We start from the raw sequence: 17,561 nt of genomic DNA on the forward strand, positions 1-17,561 counted from the left end.
ACATCAAAGTTCATGACGTTTAGACAACAGCATGAACAAATGATGGGTTAAACTGTTTTTTTTTTATCCACCAATCGGTATTTGTACATTGACAAATGTATGATACGGAGGTTTAATCGTGAATGATATGAATATGATAACAATGGAAGTGTAGACCATATGTCATAAAATATGTATGTAAAAACTATAAGAACTACGAATATTTAAACCGCTAGGTTTTAACGTATGTTTTTTTATAAAAATATACTAGAGTGCACCAGTTGAACCACACAGCATGTTTGTTTCGTACTTGAGAAGATAGCAGTCGTTGTCATTGGTTAATTATATATTATTAGGAACCGTATATATACTACGATGCGCAAGAATTCACACCCTTTAATTTTGTATATTCCAAACTGGAAGTAGGGACAATATTTCAATCACCGTGTTCGAGAGTAGAATAAAATTCATAAGTGGAATGCACCTTGGCCAGAAACAAAAACGATGAATAGACAAACACTTTAGTACTTGAAACAACAACTATCAGACTATATTGATGAAATGACTAGTGTAAAATCATTCAAACAGGAAAACCAACGGTCTAATCTTAATAGTTTTGATATGAAAGTAAAAATTCACTTGAAGTAGTAGATTTTAACTATTTGACGTCTTTGTGACTTATGTTCGTAGTAATGCTTTAAATGAAATAATCCCAAATGTGTCATGATTGTAAATGAGAAAACTATCCACCAGATTCAAAATGATGTGGATGGAAGAAACTATAGGTCACAATATGGCCTACCACTGAAAGTAAAACCTATATTAGTTTAAAGCAATTTTTACTTTCAAATATGACAGATTTTAATTACATGTTTTTACGTTGTTTTCTGTCAGTTTCATTAGAATGGAGATAACAATATTGTATTTTAAGCTCCGACGGCATCAATTGGGGATTTGATGGTCGCAAATACCCGTTTACTGTCTCCGCTAATACGTCGCCAGTAAACTTAATTTACGACCATCAAATCCCCAATTGATGCCGTCGGAGTTTAAAATACAATACAGTTATCTCCTAAATGTACTTATTTTACGTTCATTCTTATTATACCATCTTAAAATCGCCTTTATTCGAAATATTAAAGTTGTTAAAGAAAGGAAAATCTTTTTTATGTTAAGTTTTTATTATCTTGATGATTGAAAAGTTTTCAATATGAAAACCCATGCATCGTCATGAATTCTTTTTTGTTTACACATTTTTTGTGATTAAAGAATTCATAAGGCAATACAACGCCTGATAATATCAAAACGGTTCAAATTTTGTTAAGCAATTATTTGCACCTTAAGTTCAAAAAAAATTTACTTCATAATCTCTTTATGTGGTGATTTTTAAACATTTTTTGTGGTTAACAATACCCCAGCTGATTGAATTGGTTTGAAAATAGATGATGTGTAGAATTAAATCGCGTTTTGCAGACATAATAATTACTTTAGTACTTGAAACAACAACTATCAGACTATATTGATGAAATGACAAGTGTAAAATCATTCAAACAGGAAAACCAACGGTCTAATCTTAATAGTTTTGATATGAAAGTAAAAATTCACTTGAAGTAGTAGATTTTAACTATTTGACGTCTTTGTGACTTATGGCATGTCTGCACGCAAAGCAGTTCGTAGTAATGCTTTAAATGAAATAATCCCAAATGTGTCATGATTGTAAATGAGAAAACTATCCACCAGATTCAAAATGATGTGGATGGAAGAAACTATAGGTCACAATATGGCCTACCACTGAAAGTAAAACCTATATTAGTTTAAAGCAATTTTTACTTTCAAATATTATATTGGTATACAATAAAAGGGTTATGGCATGAATATTGTGGAACATATATTGCACTCACAAGCTCGTGCAATATAAAATTCTACTCGGGAAAATATTCCCCAATATTCATGCAATAACCCTATATTATTCTATATCATATATTATAGTCAGCTATAAAAGACCCTGCCATGTCCATAAAAAAAGCACAGACTAGGAGGAGGCATAATTAAAAACCAAATCAAGAAGCCTCTTTAGTGGTTGTCTTTGTTTATGTTGTAATGTTTTTTTCGTCCTTGAGTGAATATTCTGTTTGTGGCAGATCCTTGACAGACGGCGTTAAACTCTCTTTCATGGTCAAAATCCAAAGTTGATAAAACCAAGTAGAATTTAATAATTTAGAAAGAGCGTTAAAAACATTTATTAAGATTTTCAAAACTTTAACGCATAGTCATTAAATGAAAAATTTAAAAAGCCTTATACATTGCTGTTGACAATTTTGATACCATATTGCAATAAAATTAACGGTACCAATTTTCTTGCACCAGATGCGCATTTCGACAATACATGTATCTTCAGTGATGCTCGTGGCCAAAATATTTGAAATCTAAAGCTTATATAAAAGACGAAGTGCTATAATCCAAAAGGTCCAAAAAAGTATAGCCAAATCCGTGAAAGGAATCAGAGCTTTGCATGATGGAGATACATTCCTTAATTTATAATAATTTTTATTATTTTGTAACAGCAAATTTTAAAACACAAAAATCCGTATTTTCATGCCAATACCGAAGTACTGGCTACTGGGCTGGTGATACCCTCGGGGACTAATAGTCCACCAGCAGAGGCATCGACCCAGTGGTCGTAATAAAATTAACGGTACCAATATTCTTGCACCAGATGCGCATTTCGACAATACATGTTTCTTCAGTGATGCTCGTGGCCAAAATATTTGAAATTCAAAGCTTATATAAAAGATGAAGAGCTATAACCCAAAAGGTCCAAAAAAGTATAGCCAAATCCGTGAAAGGAATCAGAGCAAGTTGTATATGTCTTTTTGTAAACATGTACAATTTGCAATATATTATCAAAATTTAGCTTGAAAATATCAAGAACCAAAATAATACAGGAATAACTCACCGACGGTGTACTATTGATCCCTAATGTTACCCTCGCTTTAAGTATTTCGTAAACGGGAAGAAAAATAATTTTGAAAACGAACAGTAAAGCATGTTTACGTGTAGCCTGAAAGTAAATTTCAGGAAGCTCGTGCTCTTATCTGTAGTTCCGACGAAAAATGCGACGAAAATTTCATACATGACCAATATGTGTTAGAAAAATATATAAATATTTGGTAAACAGGAAGGTGGTGAGCGATGAACTTGAAACAGCGTCATACGATAAAGTATGCTGACATGTAGCCTACTAACAAATTTCACAAAGCTATTTTTGTAGTTCCCTTGGAAAATGCAACGAAAAAATCATAAAAAGTCAATATATATATAAAATATTGAAGTATTCTGTAAATAAGAAGTTGATGAGCAATGAATCTGAAACCGCGTCATACTGAATATCATGTTGACATGAAGCCTATTAATTTTCAGAAAGCTATTATTTGTAGTTCCTGAGAAAATACGATGGAAATGTAATGGGATGGACGGATGGACGGATTGACAGTAGTAAAACAGTATATTCCATACTTCGGAGCGGGGGTATGTTAATTCGTGTCTGAAAGACTATTGATATATTAACTAAAGAAACAGTTTTTGTTGGTTAATTAAATCTTATACCCCATATTGATAAATAGCTTGGGAACATAGTTTTTGACCTGTCTGTCAGTCTATTGACCCATCAGTCTGTCTATCTGACAGTCAGCCAGTCACACGTCTCAGTTTCCACATGCCAAATCAGGAGGAATTGGAACCAAACGTAGGTATTTAATGGTAACAAATAAGGGGACGGAGGTCCCTAATAATTGTTAACTCAAAACATAATACTGCCAAGGTCAAGATCACAATAAATTGAAATGTAAAACATATTTTTTTCAAGAATAAGATAAACAATTGATTATCATGATTACCCTCTTTCGTGTAGAACAACTTTGTCGTAATACCAATAAGCTGTTGCTCGCTAGAAACAAGTTGAAAGCAATGTGAGCCTATTCACTAGGATTTTTCTCTTACTTTCTCGAATCTTTGCCAAATTCTTTTAAAATTACAGTGTTGAGCCATCTTTCAGTTTATAAATACTTCTTATTTTATTGTTGGTACAACATCTTTATGAACGCATGAAGCTGTTAAACTTTAAATTTTGAACAATTTAAAATGGTTGTCTTCAGGTAATAGGTATTCCAATGGGCATCAATTGTGCCCCTTTAATTGCAGATTTAAATATATTGTAATGAAACACTTATGGCCAAATTCATTCTATAAAAAAGTTTCATAACACTTGCCGTTACATTGATGATGTATAAGAATTTTCCTATTATGTTAGGTTGTTTACTCAAAGGAAATTACTTGAAACAAATCTGACATGATGAGGCATCATTTTCCGTTCATTAATTGGATATTTCAGTTTCATATGACACAAAGGGCCAGTGTGAAATATTGTCATTAATGTCGTCGTCGTTCTTAGTCCATCAACTTTTACAAAAATAGTCTCCTCGGACAACACTGTGACAATACGAACTACATTAACCCCAATCATCATTTGAGTATCTTGTTAAAATCGCATATCGGATGATCTTGCCTGTCACCAAAACTTGCTATCGAGGCTAAACATAAAAATGGGATGAAATACAAATATTGTCATATCTTGAAAAACGTGATAGGAAAAAAAAGACCTTATGGTAGAAATTTCCTGACATTTTATTTTACCTTTTTTTTGCAATTTACGACACGATTACACAAATTCATCATGAATTCCCCCGGTGAAAACAATGTATGCAGATTATGCATACAAACAAATTAATTCCTCATTAATAAATCATGCTACTCGAGTCTGATTCAATAAATGAAGACTGGAAATTTCACCGTTATTATGACGTATGTATGAAATCGAATCAAAAAGGATGCGATTTTTTGAGTATCAAGTGGAAGTTAATACTTTGATATTTTTAATTTTATTCTTGTATTAGTGTTTTAATTCAATTAATAGTTGTTTTACGGTTGTAATTTGTTAAGAATTTATTTCGTGACTTAAGGGTCTGATCATCTAGTTGTTAAGATAAATTAGGAGGAGCTATTTCAAGGCATTCGTATTGCTCTTATCAGATAAAAGTAAACGTTTGACTTTTGGCAGGTTATAGAATTACCTCAAATTAGTTTTAATCTCAATAGTCGCTTGACTTTTCTAAAAAGTTATTAAGGGGTGAGGTTAACGATTCAAATTTGATCAATGTAGCTGTCATGTGTAATAAAAAAATCAACATATTGCGTCGAAGGCAACAGCCTTTTTTACAGCGTTAATGCTCTTTGATTACACTTCTGTTTAGTATCTTGAAACTTTAATGGACCTGTATACAAAAATTCGGTCTTGCAAATATGATCAGCAAGACAAAATTTGTGTCCACTCAGCTTCCATTCAACAGAAATATTTTTGTTGAATTGTATTAATTTTATGCAAACTGCCAGGTGTGCGATACAGCTCCATAGAGCCTCTAACTTAGCCAGTGATGTTCGTTTTAGATTTATTTTTTTGGTTTATAGAGCTCCGTACGTTAGATACAACCCATATAAACTGATTGGTTATTTGAGTAATCTCATTCTTAAAGGTTATCATTATAGCATTGCAGTACGTGTAAGATATTTAAACATTGATACTATCTTTACTAACATTGATTTAATCAGGATTAAGCAAATATTGATATTGCAACCCAGGTATACACACTTATAGTATTTCATCCTATAGATACTTTTATTGTATTATGCCATGGCCATAATGTTCATACGAGGACTTTCTTTGTTTTTTTCTTTCTAAAATGCACCTGAAAATTCCGATCTGTATCATATGAGAAGTACTTTTTATATATATATTGAATGCTATTTTACATGGTTTTGTACTTCCCATTTTATGATTGTTCGATTCGTTGTAACCATAATATCAACAAACACCCCTAAAATATTTTTTGGTATGCAATACGTATATCAATATTATTTACCATGCCTTCTTTCCACTCATTCACCTCTCAATTTTAAAATGTCTACTCAATCCAACATAACCGAGTATTTCTTTAGCTTATATCTATAGCGTGTAACCAGTAAGGCGTTTATATCTTAAACGATAGTTCCAGTACAAACGTGGATTCAAGCTGTCCATAAATAATACGGCGATACCAAAATTATGTGACTTTTTATCTATGCTATGTACAACGAACTAAAATCTACACATTGACTCTCTGCCAATATAAAGCAGCAATGAACAATAATATATACCAGTATTGTACAATCTAACAGTCTGTCCTCAAGATGGAACGGTCTGTCACTACAAGACAGTGCGTGTCGTTACAGCTTGTCCTTTAAGTGGGACAGTATAACCTTACCTGACAGTGCGGTCTTGTACAGCCTGCCCTCCGAGAGGGACAGTCTGCTTTGCAAACTTGCTATATTAGACCAACTTGTACCAAGTACAAGTTGTCCATTGCAAGTTGTCCTCACAATGTTATAGCTCTTATATGTAACGTATATGTGATTAACGTGCTGCTGCTTATAAACTGGTCTTCTTTATAAGAAAAATGACATTACCGAATGGTATTTCTCACCCGCTTATATACTATACGGGGAATACAATATTTCTTGAATAGGGGTGTTCCCTAAATGTTCTCCTTATTGAACATGAGAATTTCTCACAAACACACCTATACCATTTGACCAACTCATTGACTTTCCCGCCAAACGTCTAAATCTACACAACGCTTTCTCCAGCATTAATCATGTATTGCTACAATAAGATCCTTCTGAGTTGTTACCATAGCTATCAGTACACATTAAATATCCAGCATCTAGTGTAAACACCAGGAACATCTTTCTGTATATCATATATGTACCATAAGGGATTGTGCATGTATAACATTTGTTTTTCTCTCACTGCGTCAGGGGTTGTTAGTATGCATGGGCAGTTCTATTTTCTTTTAAAACGATATATAAGAAAATAACACTGTATGAAGCAATCTTTAGGAGACGACCATTTTATTTTCTAGGGGATAGTGGTGGAGAAGGGAGATTGAGTATGGAGAACATAAGTATATTCGTGGATGCAATATTCACCTGTAGCTAGGCCGGAAAACGTTATCCGATTTTGTAAACAACTTTATCTTGCATTTTGTGGGTTCATATATTGTTTTTTTCCTGTCTTGAGCATAATTATTTCGTTTCAGTTCTTTTCAGATCATGAAATATTCTTTTCCAAAATCCATGGACGTCAAGTTGGTTACTTATTCCTTATTCCTTATTCGTTACTTATTCCTTATTCCTTATTCGTTACTTATTCCTTATTCCTTATTTGTTACTTATTCGATTTTTAATATTCTTCCCCCTTTTTAATTTTTGATATTCTTATCTCTGGTGATAGTTCTAAATTTATTGAGGTAAAATGACCTTTTTATGATCTATTTATATGTGTTTGTGCTCAACCGATCCTGTTACTTTATGTTCGATACTTATTTGTTCCTTATTTGCTTTTTATACGTTCTACCTTTTTTATATTCGTATGTTTAAAGATGTTCTTGGTTGGAAGGGGTGACATCAGCGTTTTAGCGCTTGTATAAAAAAAGAAGATGTGGTATGATTTCTAATAAGAAAACTCCCCACAATAGACCAAAATGACACAGAAATTAGCAACTATAGGTCACGGTACGGCCTTCAACAATGAGCAAAGCCCTTATCGCATAGTCAGCTATAAAAGGCCCAGACATGACAATATAAAAGAATTCAAACAACAAAACACACGGACTTATTTCATAAACAAAAAAATAAACGAGAAACAAATATGTAACACAAAAACAAACGACAACCACTTAATTTTAGGCTCTTCACTTGGGACAGGCACATACTTACATAATGTGGCGGGGTTAAACATGTAAGGGGCTCTACATCGTTTCGGAGCTAGACTAATACCTTGTTTAATTCGTTCAATTACTCGCTTATAATACGCTTATAAATCGTGTATTATACGTTGCACCTTTTAAACATGATTTTCAATTGTTTTCTTGTCTCTGGTGGTAGATTTGGGTTCTTAGAGGTGATATAACCCTATAAGTACGTATGTTGCCGTTTTTAAGAGATCGACTGATACCCTGTTACTTATTCGTTTCTTATTCGCTTATAAAACGTTTGTCATACGTTCCACTTTTAAGAAAAGGATATTCAATTGTGTTCATGTCTCTGGTGGTAACAATGTGTTCTTAGAGATGAAATAACCCCATCACCGCGTACGTACCTGTTCCAGCGCTCGGTAAGTACCCTGTTAATAATTTCGTTACTTATTCGCTTATAATACGTGTGTTATACGTTGCACGTTAGAAAAGGATTTTCAATTGTGTTCATGTCTCTGGTGGTAACAATGTGTTCTTAGAGATTAAATAACCCTATTTGCGCCGCATGTACCCGTTCCAGTGCTCGGATAATGCCCTGTTACTTATTCGTTCCTTATTCGCTTTAAATACGTTTGTTATACGTAGCACCTTGAAATAAGTCGTTTTTCAGTTGTGTTCATGTCTTTGGTGGTAACAATGTGTTCTTAAAGATGAAATAACGCTTTCAGCGTGTATGTACGCATTCCAGCGCTATGATAACACCATGTTACTTATTCGTTCCTTATTCGCTTTTAATACGCAGGGTATACGTTGAACCTTGAAATAAATCGATTTTCAATTGTGTTCATGTCTCTGGTGGTAATTATGTGTTCTTATAGATGACATAACCCTGTTAGCGCATATGTACTCGTTTCAGCGCCTGACTGATACCCTGTTACTTATTCGTTCCTTATTCGCTAATAATACGTGTGTTATACTCTGTACTTTGTAAAAGAAATATTTTCGTGTCTTTGGTGTAACTATGTGTTCTTAAGGACGAAATAACCATATAAGCGCGTATGTACCCGTTCCAGCGCTCGGATAATAACCTGTTACTTATTCGTTCCTTATTCGCTTTTAATACGCGAGGTATCCATTGCACCTTGAAATTAATTGATTTTCAATTCTTTTCATGTGTCTAGTGTGTTCTTATAGATGACATAACTCTGTTAGCGCATATTTACTCGTTCCAGCGCGTATTATCCGAGCGCTGGAACGGGTACATGCGCTCTAATAGGATTATTTTATCTCTAAGAACACATTGTTACCACCAGAGACACGAATACAATTGAAAATCCTTTTTTAAAAGGTGCGACGTATAACAAACGTATTATAAGCGAATAACAGGATATTTACCAAGCGCTTAAACGGGAAAATACGCGTTAACATGGTTATTTCGTCTTAAAGAACACATTGTTACCACCAGAAACATGAACACAATTGAAAAACGATTTATTTCAAGGTGCAACGTATACCCTGCGTATTAAAGCGAATAAGTAACGAATAAGTAACAGGGTATTTACCGAGCGCTGGAACCGGTACATACGTGATAATAGGGTTATTTCATCTCTAAGAACACATTGTTACCACCAGAGACATGAACACAATTGAAAATCCTTTTCTAAAATATGCAACGTATAACAAACTTATTATAAGCGAATAAGTGACGAATCAGTAACTGGGTATTAACGAGCGCTGGAACCGGTACATACACGCTAATAGGGTCATTTTATCTCTAAGAACACATTGTTACCACCAGAGACATGAATACAATTGACAATCATTTTCTAAAAGGTGCAACGAATAACATGCGTATTATAAGCGAATAAGTAACAAATAAGTAACAGGGTATTTACCGAGCGCTGGAACGGGTACATACGCGCTACCAGGGTTATTTCATCTCTAGGAACACATTGTTACCACTAGAGACATGAACACAATTGAAAAACGATTTATTTCAAGGTGCAACGTATACCCTGCGTATTATAAGCGAATAAGTAACGAATAAGTAACAGGGTATTATCCGAGCGCTTGAACGGGTAAATACGCGCTAATAGGGTTATTTCAACTCTAAGAAATCATTATTACCACCAGAGACATCAACACAATTGAAAATCCTTTTCTAAAAGGTGCAACGGATAACAAACGTATTAAAAGCGAATAAGTAACGAATTAGTAACAGGGTATTATTCGAGCGCTGGAACGGCTACATACGCGTTTATACGGTTATATCACATCTAAGAATCCAAATCTACCACCAGAGACAAAAAAACAATAGAAAATCGTTGTTAAATGGTGCAACGTATACTACACGTATTATAAGCGTATTATACGTGAGTAATGGAACGAATTAAACAAGGCATAAGTCTTGCTCCGGAACAATGTACACCCCGTTAACATTTTTAACCCTGCCACCTTATGTAAGTATGGGCCTGTCCCAAGTCAAGAGCCTGGAATTAAGTGGTTTTCGTTTGTTTTTTAGTTACATATTTCTTTTTCGTTTATTTTTATTGTATATGAAATAAGACCGTTAGTTTTGTTGTTTGAATTGTTTTACAGAGTCATGTCTGGGCCTTTTATAGCTGAATATGCGGTATGGGCTTTGCTCATTGTTGAAGGCCGTACCGTGACCTATAGTTGTTAATTTCTGTGTCATTTTGGTCTATTGTGGGGAGTTTTTTCATTGGAAATCATACCACATCTTCTCTTTTATACAAGCGCTAAAACGGTGATTTCACCCTTTCGAACCAAGAACCATCTTCAAACATACGAATATAAAAAAGGAAGAACGTATAAAAATCAAATAAGGAACAAATAAGTATCGAACATAAAGTAACAGGATCGGTTGAGCACAAACACATATAAATAGATCATAAAAAGGTCATTTAACCTCAATAAATTTAGAACTATCACCAGAGATAAGAATATAAACAATTAAAAAGGGTGAAGGATATTAAAAATCGAATAAGTAACAAATAAAGAATAAGGAATAAGTAACGAATAGGTGACGAATAAGGAATAAGGAATAAATAACGAATAGGTAACGAATAAGGAATAGGGAATAAGTAACGAATAGGTAACGAATAAGGAATAGGGAATAAGAAACAAATAGGTAATGAATAAGGAATAAGAAACAAATAGGTAATGAATAAGGAATGAGAAACAAATAGGTAATGAATAAGGAATAGAGAATAAGTAATGAATAAGGAATAAGTAGCGAATACGGAATAAGGAATAAGTAACCAACTTGACGTTCATTCAAAATCCTGCCCCGCAAAAATCAAATGATCGTCCCCTTATTGTCAAAACAAGCCACCTACATGTGCTTAGTTATTCCTGTATTATTTTTACTTTTAGTTTCTTGTGTATAATTTTATGAGTTTTGTATGACGTCCATTACCACTGAACTAGTATGTATTTTGGTTAGGGGCCAGCTAAAGGACGCCTCCGGGTCCGGAAATTTCTCGCATTGAAGACCTGTTGGTGACCTTCTGTTGTTGTCTGTTCTGTGGTCGGGTTGTTGTCTCTTTGGCACATTCCCCATTTCCATTCTCAATTTTATTAATTCCTCAAAAGAATTGTGAAGTATTTGTGATTTTCTACATTACCATGTATAGGGGTATATAGTAATCATTTTGCCAGAGAATCACAAAATAAAACAAAAGTTGTCTACTTTTACATAAACTTAAGTAAGTCTCTGTAATCAAAAGTAAAATCACAAAAATACTGAACTTAGAGGAAACTCAATTCGGAAACTCCATAAACACATGACAAAATCAAATAACAAAACGCATCAAAAACGAATGGACAAGAACTGTCATATTCCTGACTTGGTACAGGCATTTTCAAATGTAGAAAATGGTGGATTAAATGATCATTATAGAGTTGCTGTAATCGTATAGTTTTAAATTGAAAGGCTTTAGTCGCTTAATGAGAACCCTAATATCTTTTATTTATCGTCCTCTAGATTTTTATTTTTGTTTTCATTTTCCTCATTGGCGCATTTGGTTAGCCTACTGTTAATTTCAACCGTTACGTGTGTACGCTTATGAATATTTTTCAAAACTAAAATTTATTTGCTGGTCTTATCTCTTTCTTGAGTCAACTTAATTATTTGAACACAAACACGAACAACCCCTATATTCCAAATGTTTGGATCAAGGGTTAAGTAAAAAGAAATATGTTTTATATCGACGAAATGATGTTTTGTTTGAGACAGCCACCAAACGATACAGAAACCAAAAACACATACCATCTTAAACAATAGACAGACGTCTGTATTATAAGCCAAGGTCTAAATAACCTCAATTCTAAAAATTATCTAATGATTATTTATTTATATTACATTTCAGTAAAAGAGAAAACAATTGAGAACTATATAAAACGAAACTAGTTTGGAAAAATGTTAGTAAATATCTACAAACACACGAACACAGTGTCATAACGAACAAATAAAAAAAAACACACATTTTAAAAAATTTCTGATTAATGGTGATTGCTTCTTTCAAACACAGCCTTTCCAATTTTGCTATCCTGCCATTCATCACCAGGATTGGTTCTGTTTGTCATGATCCAAAATGTTGTCATTGTCCCCCAATCGTTATTATACATTCCTGTGAGACTTGTTACAGACTCTGAGTTACCAATATGTTCATTGTTGACGGCAACAGTAAATCCAAGGTAATAATCGTTTTCAACTTGCGTGTACCTTCCTTTCAGTGGGTAATGGTTGTCTGGGGCGTTGCTCCAAGTTCCAGTAATAGTTCCTGCTCCAGCAGGAGAACTATCAGGGTTGCATTCTAGATCTATTTTGGCTACGTGTGGGGAATACCACAATCCTTGAATCCCACAATTTGCGACAAAGACGAGTGTATCCTTGCTATCACGTTTTTCAGCCTTCATTACCCTGTTAAGAACATCATCATAATCATTTTTGATCCGCTTGATAAGTTCACTGTTACCTGCATAATATAAACAACAATATTCAAAAGAAAATCTTCACTGCCGTTTTTGATATGATTATTTTTTGTTTTACAATAAATATAAACATACAAAATGAAAAGGTTTGCTAAAGAAGATATTCTATTCTTATACTGCGTTCCCTTTCCCTTTTTTCTGAAAAGTAAAACAGATGAATAAATAAATCGAAAACATTGTATTGCTTAACTTGGATCAAAACAAATTGAATAAATTGCCTTGGTAACATTTTTGAAATAAAAACCATTTAAAATTGAAAATCCTTATTGGCCCATATTTCTTCAAATGCCATCAACATATAAGAAACATTTCCATATTTGTGTTTGTCACGAGCAACACAATTAGTGCTTCTAGTAGAGCAGGAACTGCTCACCCTGTCGGAACTCCTGTGTTAATGTCTGTTTATGCTAAGTTATTGTCATTCAATTTGTAGTATTTTTAGGGGACTAGTGATTGGCTTCATCTTTTTTCTTATGTATAAATCATAGTTTATGACGTTTAGACAGCAGCATGAACAAATGAGGGGTTAAACTGATTGTGATCACCCAACCGGCATTTGTCTTATACTTAAAGCCTTAAATACAAGTATAATTAAGAAGAACATACTTACTCATTGGTGCTGCAGTACAAATCAAACTTAAACATAACACTATCATATGATGGCAATTATTCGAATCATTTCCAACTTTAATGAAGGGTAGGTACCTGTAATATATTATCTATTTACTATTGACTTAGTAGAAAAACAAAGAAATTACATGTGTAATAAAATCAATGACAATTGCTCTGTATCATCTATTCCTCATCATATCGGTACCAGTCACGTTTGCTCATGCTTTATCAAAACCCCCAACGTTTTATTGTCACACATACGTAAAATTTCTGTACCAAGTATATTATCAATTAATAATAATATTCTCTTCTTACCAATTCATTTTAAAAGCATTTAATTCGCATACTTTTTCAACTGTTTCCGTGATCAGACGTTATTTGAAATTCGAGTTAAATGCAACTGTATACATGCTTAAATACATTTAAACCAATAAGTATTTGAAAATAAATGGACTATTAAACAAAAATGAAAGCTCGAATATAACAAGCTTGACCCTGCCACATTCTTTATGTGCCTGTCCCAATTCAAGTCAGGACTAAATACTAGAAACAATGTGATTTTAAGAAATGAGTTAAGCGTTTGGTTTATATTGAATAATATGTGGCCTGCGTCATCGATGAAATTCATGTTCGCGTAAAAGAACAAATTACAAATTCAAAAGATTCATTAACAATGTTATGATGTAATGCAGTTTAAGACTGACTTTGCTTAATTTTCATTAGAGTAGCTTTTAATTCCAGTTGAATATTTGAATAGAGGAAATAATTACATTTAAAAACTGAAAACAACTTAAATAACTACAATTAAAAGCTGGTTGAAATTCGTTTGCTGAAATGAAACATAGTGATCCAAGGTTTTTAGTGGGGTTCGTGTGCTAATCTCTAGGTTTTCTGTGTAGTGTTTTGAAGACTATTGTTTGTCTTTTCGTCGTTTTCGTTTTATTTTCCAGATGCTAATGACGAACATATAAAAAAGAAGATGTGGTATGATAGCCCATGAGACAACTATCCACAAAAGACCAAAATGACACAGATATTAACAACTATAGGTCACCGTACGGCCTTCAATAATGAGCAAAGCCCATACCGCGTAGCGAGCTATAAAAGGCCCAGATAAGACAATGTAAAACAATTCAAACGAGAAAACTAACGGCCTTATTTATGTAAAAAAAATGAACGAAAAACAAGTATGTAACACATAAACAAACGACAACCACTGATTTACAGGCTCTTGACTTGGGACAGGCACATAAATAAATAATGTGGCGGGGTTAAACATGTTAGCGGGATCCAAACCCTCCCCCTAACCTGGGACAGTGGTATAACAGTACAACATAAGAACGAACTATAAAAATCAGTGGAAAAAGGCTAAACTCATCAGATGGACAAAAATGCTGTTTTTTGTAGAAATAGCTATTTACTATTATCAATAGGTCAAACATTTTACTCAAAATTGTCATTATTAGTGAAAAATTTAACAAAAGTATTTCTTTATATATTTTTCATTATTTGATAATCAAAATATTTGGTATTTAAATAGAACAACTTACCTTGATATGTATTTTCTATGTTGAAAAGCAGAATACTAATAAATCAAATGGAGCAGTTATTCATACCAATCCAAAATTTTCTGCTGACACATGAGGGTGTTTTCATTGGCCTAAATTATAAAAATTTGAATAAAATATAGCAAAGTCAGCTAAAATGCAACAGCTAAATATCATTAAATGTCACAACTTGTTTCAGGATGTATGTGGGCACCCATCATTTTTTTAAGTACGGCATATGCATAGTGTTCATGTAGGCGTAGACACTGTTGATGTTTATCTCAAACTGTTATGTGTAAGCCTGTTCCTAATCTATCGCAAAATTTTGATCCGTTTCAAAAAAATATTTGATATTTGATTTAATTTTACAATGTACGTCTTTTTTACAAACAAACATATTTGTTAGTCTTCTAAAGAAGTGTTATAATGTTCATTCGTATGAAAGTTGATTATACAAGTATACAAATTCGAAGTAAATCCGCGTATCCAGTGTCTTCTACCCTACTCTGACCAGACAAACAAAATGAAAATAGAATAAGATAAAATTTCAAAACACACTTACAAGACACAACATGACAACAGAAACATTAGCACTTAATATTTGAGACTAACTATCTTGTGTTTCGTCTAATTTAATGTATTAGACCACGTTCAGCAATAACCATTTAAAAGGAATACAGGAAAGGGTTTACTAGGTCGAGGGCAAGCGATAATGTATTACAAATTTATTGCATAGGTTTATTCCATCAAAATAACATTTACCTATGTCGTATAAAGTGAGTTCTTATATAGTTTAGATGGAAATTGTTTTCTACATCATGAATGAAATGATTAAACCATCAGTTTGTGGTAGGGAAATCTAAGTTATATAGCATAGTATAGTCATTTTAGGTAATTGGTTTTACTCTTTGACTGTCAATCATACCATAGCAGGTAAGCCACACGATTCATTATCAAAATAATATATCAGTAATTTCATATCGTCTTAATTTTGGTTAACAAACACGTATCACTTTAAATATCACACAGGTAAGACATTTGATAATTGAAAAAAAAAATAGCTTGTCAGAAATCTAACCAGTATATCAAGTCACTGCAAACTCACAATTCACGGTTCAGACAGACAAACTTGAAAGGACAAAACAGTTGTTGTAAGAACTCTAAAATGCACAAAGCTGGGTTCATCGATAGACATTTAGCTTTTGAATGACAAGGAAACCAACATCATTCGAAGCGATTATTAGTTTAGATAAACATTTTGTATCAAATGAACAATTCTTATCTTGAAGAAACACATTATTTAGTTTTATAATACCACATTATTTATGTTTAAATCTCTATGTAAAAATTTGATTACGGTCACATGTTTATGTCTATGTCCTAAGTCAGAAACCTCATCAGTGGTTGACCTTTACCATATTTTTTCTTTTGCTGTTATTTAAAGTTGAAGTTAGATCTAAACTAGTCATCAAAAGAAACGATACACGACTTTGAAATGAAATTATCAAAAAGTATAAAATATAAAACAAAATGAGATACACTATTTTAAAAAGCTTTCTTTTGCAATGAATATGATAATGAAAATGAAATCATGTCGAAAAGTAACTAAATTCTGAGTAAAACGATCATAGGGTGCAAATTTTTTTGCGGACAGTGTCGACACACAATTGTCTAAGTACGAAATAAATTTTCTAATTTGTATAAAACTACCAATATGCTAATCAAGTTCAGTTCATGTTGACACTAACATACATGACTAATTAGTCGAAATGTTGTTTTTAAAATTTGGATAAAAAAAGGTGTTTTTTGAAATCTTAAAAAATGCCCAAAAAAAATAATAAGTTTTGAGAATGTTGCCGTTTTTTTAAATTCCCTTTACACATACGGTCTATGGTAAATCAAGTGATAATCTATACATTTTAACGATTTTTTGCGTAGCCGAACTTTACTTTACAAATAAACGAAGAAACTTTATGATTTTATAAAAAGAATTGATGGCAAACATTGTCTTTACCTTTACAAAGTTATCAAAGGTACCAGAAATTATAATTTAATGTACAGTCGCCTGACGCGCGTTTCGTCTGCATAAGACTCATCAGTGACGCTCAGATCAAAAACGTTATAAAGCCAAACAAGTACAAAGTTGAAGAGCATTGAGGACCTAAAATTCCAAAAGGTTGTGCCAAATACGGCTAAGGTAATCTATCTCTGGCATGCATAAAAAAAATCCCTAGTTTTTCGAAAAATCTAAAGTTTTGTAAACAGGAAATTTATAAAAATGACCATATAATTGATATTCATATCAACACCGCCTTGCTGACTACTGCGCTGGTAATAGCAAACAAAATGTTGTGCCAAACACGGCTACGGTAATCTATTTCTAGCATAAGAAAATCCTTAGTTTAAATGAGACTTTGGCATCATTACTTGGAACTTCTGTTTTTAAAATTGTCGTTTTATGTAATTTTGTCAAAAATGTTAAATTTCGCCAAATGATGTCGTGAAAGCAAAACAAAATGTATTTTAGACGGTTTTATATTTCCATGGTCATCAAGTATTA

This window comes from Mytilus galloprovincialis, chromosome 3, assembly GCF_965363235.1.
Source record: "Mytilus galloprovincialis chromosome 3, xbMytGall1.hap1.1, whole genome shotgun sequence".
Taxonomy (NCBI): domain Eukaryota; kingdom Metazoa; phylum Mollusca; class Bivalvia; order Mytilida; family Mytilidae; genus Mytilus; species Mytilus galloprovincialis.